The sequence below is a fragment of the Eurytemora carolleeae genome, unplaced genomic scaffold (genome assembly GCF_000591075.1).
Source record: "Eurytemora carolleeae unplaced genomic scaffold, Eaff_2.0 scaffold2269, whole genome shotgun sequence".
In the NCBI taxonomy this organism is placed as follows: Eukaryota; Metazoa; Arthropoda; class Copepoda; order Calanoida; family Temoridae; genus Eurytemora; species Eurytemora carolleeae.
The window spans coordinates 12,776-21,973 of record NW_019398160.1 but is presented as its reverse complement, the minus strand read 5'-3'; the positions used below and the strand labels follow the sequence as shown (position 1 = coordinate 21,973).

The following is a 9,198-nucleotide window of genomic DNA, read 5'->3' as shown; positions in this document are numbered from 1 at the left end:
TTTTTTTATTAAAAAAAATTACAAATCAATGTCAAAATAAGTTAATTTTTAATCAACAATGAATGAATATGTTTTTACAAATTTTTTGTAATTTTGCAAATTTCATTTGTTTAAAAAACATATCTTTTACAAAAAACTTAATAAAAGGAAAAAATATTTTTAGTTTTCAAATAAACATAATTTTTGAATATTATGTTAAAAAAATTAAATTAAGAAACAAATTTTAAAAGATATTGCTGATTTATATTTACAGTGTAATTCTTTCGAACTCGAAACTGTCAATTTACATATATAAATGATTCCAGTGATTCTTAAGCGAACCAAAGGAGATAAAGTTTCTAATTCTTTCGAACTCGAAACTGTCAATTTACATATATAAATGATTCCAGTGATTCTTAAGCGAACCAAAGGAAATATAGTTTCTAATTTTTCAAACTCGAAACTAAGTGTATACATTAACTAGGGTTGCATACAATACTAGGTATTTTTCAACTCTAAACTTTAATTTTGTTTATGAGTTTTAAACCTAGCTAGCTGCAAGTTGCATTTCTGCAAATTATTCTAGCTCTGTTTTCATTGTTTTCCAAAAGCATCAACTTGTTTTGGCTTCAATAGAAGATATGAAAACAAGAACCCTTTTTAATTCTATTTGAAAAATGGGTGAGTCATAACCTTCTACCCATTATTTCTAGGAGGGTGAAAAGGGGGTAACAACCCTTTTTGACCCGGGGTTCTATACACAGCCAAGCCCGGCCCCATTAATAATATTGATTGGGTTCGGTTCAACTGTTTATTTTCCAATAATATTTTCAATAGTCATTCAGCTAAATTTTGAAATATTGAGGCCTAGTATTTTCAGGGTTCAATATCCAATATAGCTAAGCTTATGAAATATTTATTATTCATTAATGTTGTTACATTTATTCACATATTCATAAATGCATACATACTATAATGTGGAGATAACTAGATGGTTTAATGATCAGCCATGGTTCCTTTACAACTTAGTAGCTCTCTCAGTTAGTTTATCCAATCTGAAGTGCAGAACTACTATATTTGCCAATCCATCCATCCTATATTTATCATCTTTATTCCAGGTATGCTGGTCAGCCTGCTCCTGTAATCTGTGGAGCAGCTTCACAACCTGGACATAAATCCTGGAGCAAACCACCTCCCTACTTGCTTTGGATAAAGGCTAAACTCCCGCTCCCAGGCCTTCCTTGCGTCCCATGCATTAACGTTGGGATCTGCAAGGGGCTCTTGGGTGCTTGTGTCCTCCAGAGTAGAGGACACCATACTCTCCAGCTCCTGGTTCAGCTTTGCTAACCTATCCATCACCTCCTGCATGGTTCGCACCAGGACATCAGTATCCTTATCCATATCCTCGTCCTCAACTATGTCCTCAGCTACGTCTCCGACCTCCGAGGCTGGGGCAGTGACAATGGGAGCATTCCCACTGACAAGAGGAGCAAGATCTATAGGATCCACTTCATCTACATCTAAAGCAGCTTCATTGATGTAAGCTGGATTCATCTTCTTCCAAGCAGCTCATTCAGTTAGATTCCCTCTGTATGCTGTGTGTTCGCTGTATGTTGTACAAGTCCCAGAACGATAGTGGCAGGCAGACGTGTAAAGTTACGTGTCTACTCTTCTAAGGTTCGGGCTGTACTGAATCAATCTGGTCTCTCCGATCTCTCATTGTATCTAAGGGACTGTTCACCCTTTTTTGGTTCAGTCCGGAATACAACAGCTGGTAACTATTGTATTGTGGATATCGAGATCAAAGCGTGGTCTAGATCTTCTGTTATTCTCTCTTTGTTACATATCCTGCATGGCAATTGTACCCAGTCAGGGTCTAAGGGTTGAAGGAAGCTGGTCCCAAAACATTTCTGTGGAAAACAAGAACTTGAATCTAGAGAACAAGAATTTTCTAGGGATTTGTACAAAAAAACCAACAAAAAATGTAGATACAGATTACAGAATTAAAAAATGTACACAATTTTTTTTTTGATGGAAATCACAGTTTTTAATTGTGGATTTTGGCCAAATATTTCATTCATTAAAAAAATACCAAAATTCTAAAAATAATTTTAAATATTGAAGAATGATTTGAAACAAATTTTTGTTTGAAACAAACGAAGAAAGGTCTTACCGTCATTCCCTGGGTCTCTATAATATGGGTAAAGAGCCTCTGTTCCATTGCTAAATAATATATTAAATAGGATGGTGATAAAGGAATTGAAATATATGAATTTAATCCGTTGTTCAAAAAAAGGAAATCTACCTAATTCTTGATAAGAACAAAATTTAGAAAGTACCTTTGTAAATAATACATGCCATAGAAGGTCACATCTATGGCATGTCCGATTTACAGTTTATGCATGAGTAAACGTGTATTTCTACCTGACAGTGTTTAAAATATATCTTACATACTCCTCAGATCCATGCAGCAATGAACTCATCCTGAAAAGGATTGTTCTGGAATTTGAAACTATGAATTTTCTGCACTAGAACACCTTATACAACATTAAGCTTTGGTAAATGTTGGCGAAAAAAAAGTAACTTTTGCATTCACATTTGAAACCAAAAGGTGACAAACGTTTTGCTTCAATAAAACGTCATTTAGATAGTTCTGCACGTTCCAATGCATTTCAGTACAAAGAATGTTTTTTGTTAACAAATTGTTTTATCTTATTTTTTTCAATATAAAATCTTACATTTAGAAATTTTACTAAAATGCAACATGTTTTTATGATCTATAGAAACGTTATTGTGATAACTTTTTTTCGTTACACTATTTCACAACTGGCAATCAAAACTGATTATTCGTTTCGTTTATAAAAAAGACAAGAAAATAATGTTCTAAACCGGTATTAAAAATTCAAATGTTCAACCCTTAAGGTTTCTTAAAAATAATATTGCTTCTAAATGAAAGCATTACAAGATTTTTTTCCGTGATATTTGCATTTTTATTTCCATATTTTTCATCCTTAAACATGAACATGTTGATTAATGTTATTATTAAATAGTTTTGAATAATGTTAAAAGTAATTTTTGAGCATAAGACGTTCAACTTAAGTGGCTCGTCTTAAAGGGACTATAAGAGACGTAATTTCAAGTGCCCTTTCATTTAAAGAGCGGCATGTCCGGCTTTCCTTTTCAAGCGAGGAAAGCTGGTATTTTCAAATTATTAATCGGATATAGGTATAAAGGGTACTATTGGGAATTGGGCAAAGCCCGCTTTAAATGGAGGATCACTTGAAATTATCAGCATGTATTTGACGAGCTTAAAAAATAAACAGGTTTCGGGGCACTTCATAAAATGGGTTAAAATTCGGCAAGACATTTTCATGTGGAACAATAGTTTTAAAATATTTTACCTAATGGTTTTTTTTGTTCAAACAAACGGACCCTCCGGTGGATTTTCTTTTGCAATTATTATATATGAAAACGTTACAAAGACTTAATTCCTTTAAAATGTACTATAGCAAAGTGATGACTTAAATGAATATAATCCCTATATCTTTACAACCAGATGGTAAAAAACTTTGAAATTTCAAAGGAACTGAAACTCTATAACCATTCAAATTATCTAATCCCTATATTTTTGCAACCTGATAGTGTAATTTTTTTATATATTTTTTTTTTGATTATTAGTTTGAAATATCGTTGTTGACTTTAAAAGTCACTATAATAAAATAAAAGAGATCCAAATGGATATTTCTAACATTTATTTAATAAAAACGAAAGTTTTGAAATATTTTCCCAAGAATGGGTTAAAATTGGTTGGTTTAGAAATTAACAAAGGAATTAATGATGAATATTTGAGGGTACTTCATGGGAGTGATGTAGAGCTTCATGTTGGTGGAGCAGATCAACAGAAACTGGAACAACAGGGCTTATCCAACCTAGTAGGCAGAGATCGCGGTTTTATCATGACGCGATTGAGCAATTATGTTGTCTCTGGGATGCATGATAAACTGGGAACCCTTCGGGTAAGCACATCTGTTGCTAACTGAGTATCTGTGTCATCATCATAAAGGAGTCAAGAGGCTCCCTGTGTCGGAGCTGTTACTAGCTCAACTCTCCTAACCTGACTGAGGGCTGGGATGTGTAGAGGGGTGAGGCGGGGAATAAAGGAGCGAGGGTGACATGTGGGTGCTTCATGGCGGAAATGGATAAACACGTCTTGAAAATACGCTACGGCATTTGAGTTGGTAAAATCATCTTCCTTATATTTCGAATTTGTGTTAACAATCGTATGTCTGAAACATTGGGTCGAAAGACTAGGGATTAGATAATATGAGTTTGTTACAAACACTAAAATCCGACTTTCTCTAACAGAAGTCCCAAGTTTGAAATATGGAAAGTCTACAACATCAGCTTCGAAAGACATAGAGATTAGATAATTTTAAAGGTTCAGTTCTTTTTTGTGTTGTTTTTTAAATTACTTACAAGGTGAGTAAAAAAAGCGGCATTAGCTTAAGTTTACAAACCACAATGAAAATGTTTTCAGGGTTCATGTTTTGGTTAAAAAATACCAAAATAAAGTAAGACAAATGCTAAATATTTTTTCAACACAAACAACGCAAATTAATGTCGTTTTTCTTTTCCAGAGTTTTCGGGGGTTCCATTGAACAATGGCAAATCAAAAACCTTCAACGTGCCAGAAACATTTATAAGATTTGAATAGGCCCGTTTACAATCTTTATACACCTGCTTATAACAAGTCAAAAGACTTAATTTAGTATCAGGCCTTTTTAGTTTGCACTTTGGAAAGGAGCTGAGTTGTTGTTAAATATTCTAATCACTATATCTTTCCAACCTGATGGTTTAAACCTTTGATATTTCAATGTCAAAGGTCTAAGACATCGTGTTTAAAGATATAGTGATTGAAAATTAGAATTTATGGCATATTCTCATTTCCTTTAAACTTAAAATAAAAAAACAACAATTGGTCTTTGCTGTCATATTCATCAGTCATCTCTTACATTGATAGATGAGGTTTTTAAATGTTTTAACTGGCAGACTTACATCTTTTTAAATGTTTTACACTTTAAATTTAAAAATCCAAATTAAGTGATAAAAAGTTGCCATAATCGTAAGTAAAAGTTGGATAGCACCCGATTAGGCAATACAAAATCTTTGAACATGAAAGCCAAATAATTGCTAATATTCAAGGAAAAAATAGCTTATTTTCAAAAATAAAATCGCTTATTTTGCAGCAGAAAAATATAGCATCCAAATAAGCGACAAAAAATCATTATTTTCAACAAAAAAATCCTATCCCTTCCATTCTCCCTGTACCTCTTCCCCTCTCTGTAACCCTGAAACCCTCAGATATTTAAATTTAATTCGAATCAAAAGTAAAATAGTTTTTTACTTATTGATATTTTTAAATGCAAGATGTCAAAAGAGGGTTAGCGCCTGTCCCCCTACTAATTCTAAGTGCCATATTAACATTAAACTATTGAAATTTTTACTATGTATAACAAACTGTAGTTTCCTTATAATATAATTAATAAACTATTTCTGAAACATTGAACTTTTCATAATAATATTAGGGAAAACGTTACAAAACCTTTTTATAAAAAGAAATTATTTTTTAGTTCTACAAAGTTACACTTTTAAAAATTAAACTTTAAAATAGAAATCCTTTGGTTATGATTTGCAATCAAATCCCAATTGATTTTTCAAACAATAGATTTTCAAGCTCCCATTGAAACTGGGAGTTCAGTAGCTCGGAATAGGGATAGTTCCATTGATGTAACCCCTTCAGTTCTCATACGAACTCGGAGCTAAGCTCAGATTGGATAGTTCTATTTTTGTAATTCCTTTCAGTCCTCATACAGACCCGGAGGTAAGCTCGGATTGCAAGTAGTCCTTCCTATAAGCATTGCAGCTTATTAGCTCTTTTGTATATAGCTTATGGTCATAACAAGTGGGTCGGATGATAAGTCGCCTCATGTATAGGTATTCAGAGTTTGTCTGTTAATAAGTGCATCCATTAATGATGCTTTCAATGTGTGGAATGCTTTTAATGCATGGAGAATACAAGCTGCCGTTAATCTCTCATTTTAAACTCAGGCATATGGGCTTGATGCAGGAGGCAAAAGAAAGAGAGAGGATTTGCCGAGCTGAGGCCGAAATTGAGTTAGTTGTCTCGAGGAATCAATATGAAAAGGTGTAACCAGTCATATGAGGTGGAAGGAAGGCGGAGAATCCGCCAGAGAGCTTATTCAACTCATTAGTATCAAACAACATTTGTTATTTTTAATACTGTAAATACATTTTTTCCTATACTCTGTAGACTTCTTCACATTAGTTTCAGACTTTACATTTTTTTTACTATCGACCACTTTTAAAAGGTATCAGAAACAAATTGTTTCATGGTCAAAAATTTCCCCAGATTCACCAACCGTGGTGACTTTCATTGAGGAATTTCGGAGGAATTTCTCGAGAATCATTTCCTGTAACTGATTCCTCGGAAATTCTCGAGAAATTCCCTAGAATTGGTCCCCAAGATTAGAGATTTTTGGGGGATCACAGTTTTGAGACTCAGTTTCGCTTAACTTTAACGTTGAACTTTCACATTATATAGAATATTTCAAAACATTTCCTGTTAATGTAACGTACAAAAATGTACATTTTAAGTTTGTTACATTATTTTTAACATCTCTAATACACACAAAGGATGAGACTTTAAAGGGACTGTTAAGGTAAAATGAAGGGGGTATAGGTTTAAGCCTACCAATTTTCTAAGTCGATTGCGACCAATATAAGTTCTATGATTCTATCTGATGTCCCTGTCTCGAGAAATTGATATAAAACTGTGGCAAAGTTATACCAAAAATCATATATAAGTAATATAGCCGACGGAGCCATGTGACCACATACTGAACGGTCATTAATGGAAATTCTGGTCATGTGTTACAGGTGAAACATTATCAATTATATCCGTCAAAAATGAATAAGTATTAATTCAAATTATGATATACCTAAAATCATCCTAATTTCAGATTTTTTTCCCTATTTTACCTTGAAAGTTCCTTTTATGACGACCCAAAACTCTATGAATATAACAAATTGAAGACTGGTTCTGTACGTTTGTCTTTAATGCACTCATTAAATGGTATTTGAAATGATTTGGCCCAGTAAGAAAAACAACTTATACAGCTGCACGGAGCCATGATATCAGAATTCTATAGTCGTCTTTGAAGTCCCAGTGTCGTCAGAGAAGTGTAATCTTTAAGAAAATCCATGATTATGTTTGATTTTTTAACTGTTCCTTATTACAATAATAGATCACAGAAGAATTCATTTTGCACTTTTCGTTAAGAACATAAAATATAAAAATACACTTCATTGGGTCTCATTGGGTAAAAGTTGTAAAACGTTTTTGCGCTCATACTAAGAAATTTTACAATGTAAAAACATATTATTGATATTTTGTTATTCCATAGCACCAGGCCCGTAACCAAGGGGGGGTGCAAGGGTGCAGGTGCACCCCCCTTCTTCTGAAAGAGGGGTGAAATGACGAATTTCCCCCCCCCCTAGTCCCATATAAAAGAAATTGTTTTCATAAGTTTCTAAAATCTAGTTATAAATTATATAGCCCGAGTAAGAATTGATTTCCAAACCAAATTATAATCTATTTGTGCGTTACTCATTAAAAGTGTGACGGAGTTTTTGTGTACTCTCTCAACTCATCCCCTGAGTCATGTCTCTCCTGTGACCTATCGCAGGCTAACTAACAGTTGATCAGTACACTCTGTTGATTAAATATAACACAACATAAAAATTTACTCATAGTCATTTAATAGTTGTATAAGTCTAATTAAAACAGTATGATTTATTAATTATATGCAATGGAAATGAAATGGTAATCTCCAGTACACTTTCAGACTTTTAGCCCCCCCCCCACCTTGACGGGTGTGCTATGTTTTATGAGTCTGTTTTTGTGAGGCATTTACGTTGTGAGGCGTTTCCATAGCACCCGGCCCCCTTGACCCTTGAAAAGCTTCTTTTTAAATGAATAAGAAATAAGATCATATCATTTTCATATTGCAAAGTCAAAGTAATAAATGATTACTTGACTCTGTTAGTTAAGCAGTACTCCCTTAAAAGCTCAAATACACTTGTTAAAAAGGTTAGACTTTATAGTGTGCATTGACAATGTAATAAAAACAACCATATACCACTGTAAAACCAAACCAAACATTGTTTAAAAAATCATCAAAAACCCCCCAAAAAAATTTTTCGCCTGCGGAGCGTCAGATTGCACCACCCCTGGTCAAATCCTGGCTACGGGCCTGCATAGCAATGCGCTCTCAGCTCCACTTCCCAACCCACCAGAAAAAAATTTCCTATTTTAATTGTTTAAGTAGCACTAGAAATTTCGAGGAACCATTTTTCTAGCAATTATATCTGCAGCATTTATACCTGGAGTATGCATGGTTAAAAAGAAATGGATCCACTGAAACCACTCTAAAAAAGAATAATTTTTTTAAACATAAAAAGTATTGGGATTATTATTCTTGGCTACCGAGCTTTCTGAAGTGTGGTCTTCCGACGTTTTGAAGGCAAAACAATTGATATCTCAATCAAAGGAATTGAGTCTTTGCCTTTGAGTCTTTATTATCTCAATCAATGGAATTGAGTCTTTGCCACAAATTTAATTTTCTAATCCCCTATATCTTTGCTAACTGGCGGTGAAAACCTTTGATATTTCAAACTATTTTATCAATTCAAAGTTTGAAATATTTAACCTTTCACAATTGGGGGGGGGGTTGTTGTTTTCCACCCCCTCCTGTTTCTTCTGAATAAGTTAAAAACGGCTCACATTAGAACGCTAAAACTTCTTCACTTTTTCAACATATAATAGTTGTATTCATAATTTGCAAGAAAAAATTTTTTGATGCATTGAGTAGGGTGGAGGACGGTCAAACTGCGGGTCGGTGATCAAAAATTAAATCAGAAATGGTTCATAACTAACTGGTAAATAACATGTGTCATATGTTAATATTTGTCAAAAATAAAAAATAATTATTTTTGAACATTTTTTTTACTTTTTAAAAATTTTTTTTACACTCTAACCATTAAAGTTATTTTTTCTTAATAAAAGGTCTTAAAAAGTTGGACTAGGGAAATTTATCACACTCCCCTATCTCAACTCTAAGGGCAAAATCATAGGGGGGG

The 9,198-nt window shown here is 33.4% G+C and overlaps 1 long non-coding RNA gene across 1 annotated transcript; it reads right to left on the bottom strand.

The window, feature by feature from the left end:
- Nucleotides 1-2,146: 2,146 nt before the first annotated feature.
- Nucleotides 2,147-8,492, bottom strand: LOC111716913 (uncharacterized). The gene is made up of 3 exons (XR_002768631.1): nucleotides 8,443-8,492; nucleotides 2,404-2,463; nucleotides 2,147-2,202 (listed from the first exon to the last, which is right to left on the bottom strand). It is a non-coding gene; the product is annotated as an uncharacterized LOC111716913 (long non-coding RNA).
- Between the last annotated feature and the right edge of the window lie 706 nt (nucleotides 8,493-9,198).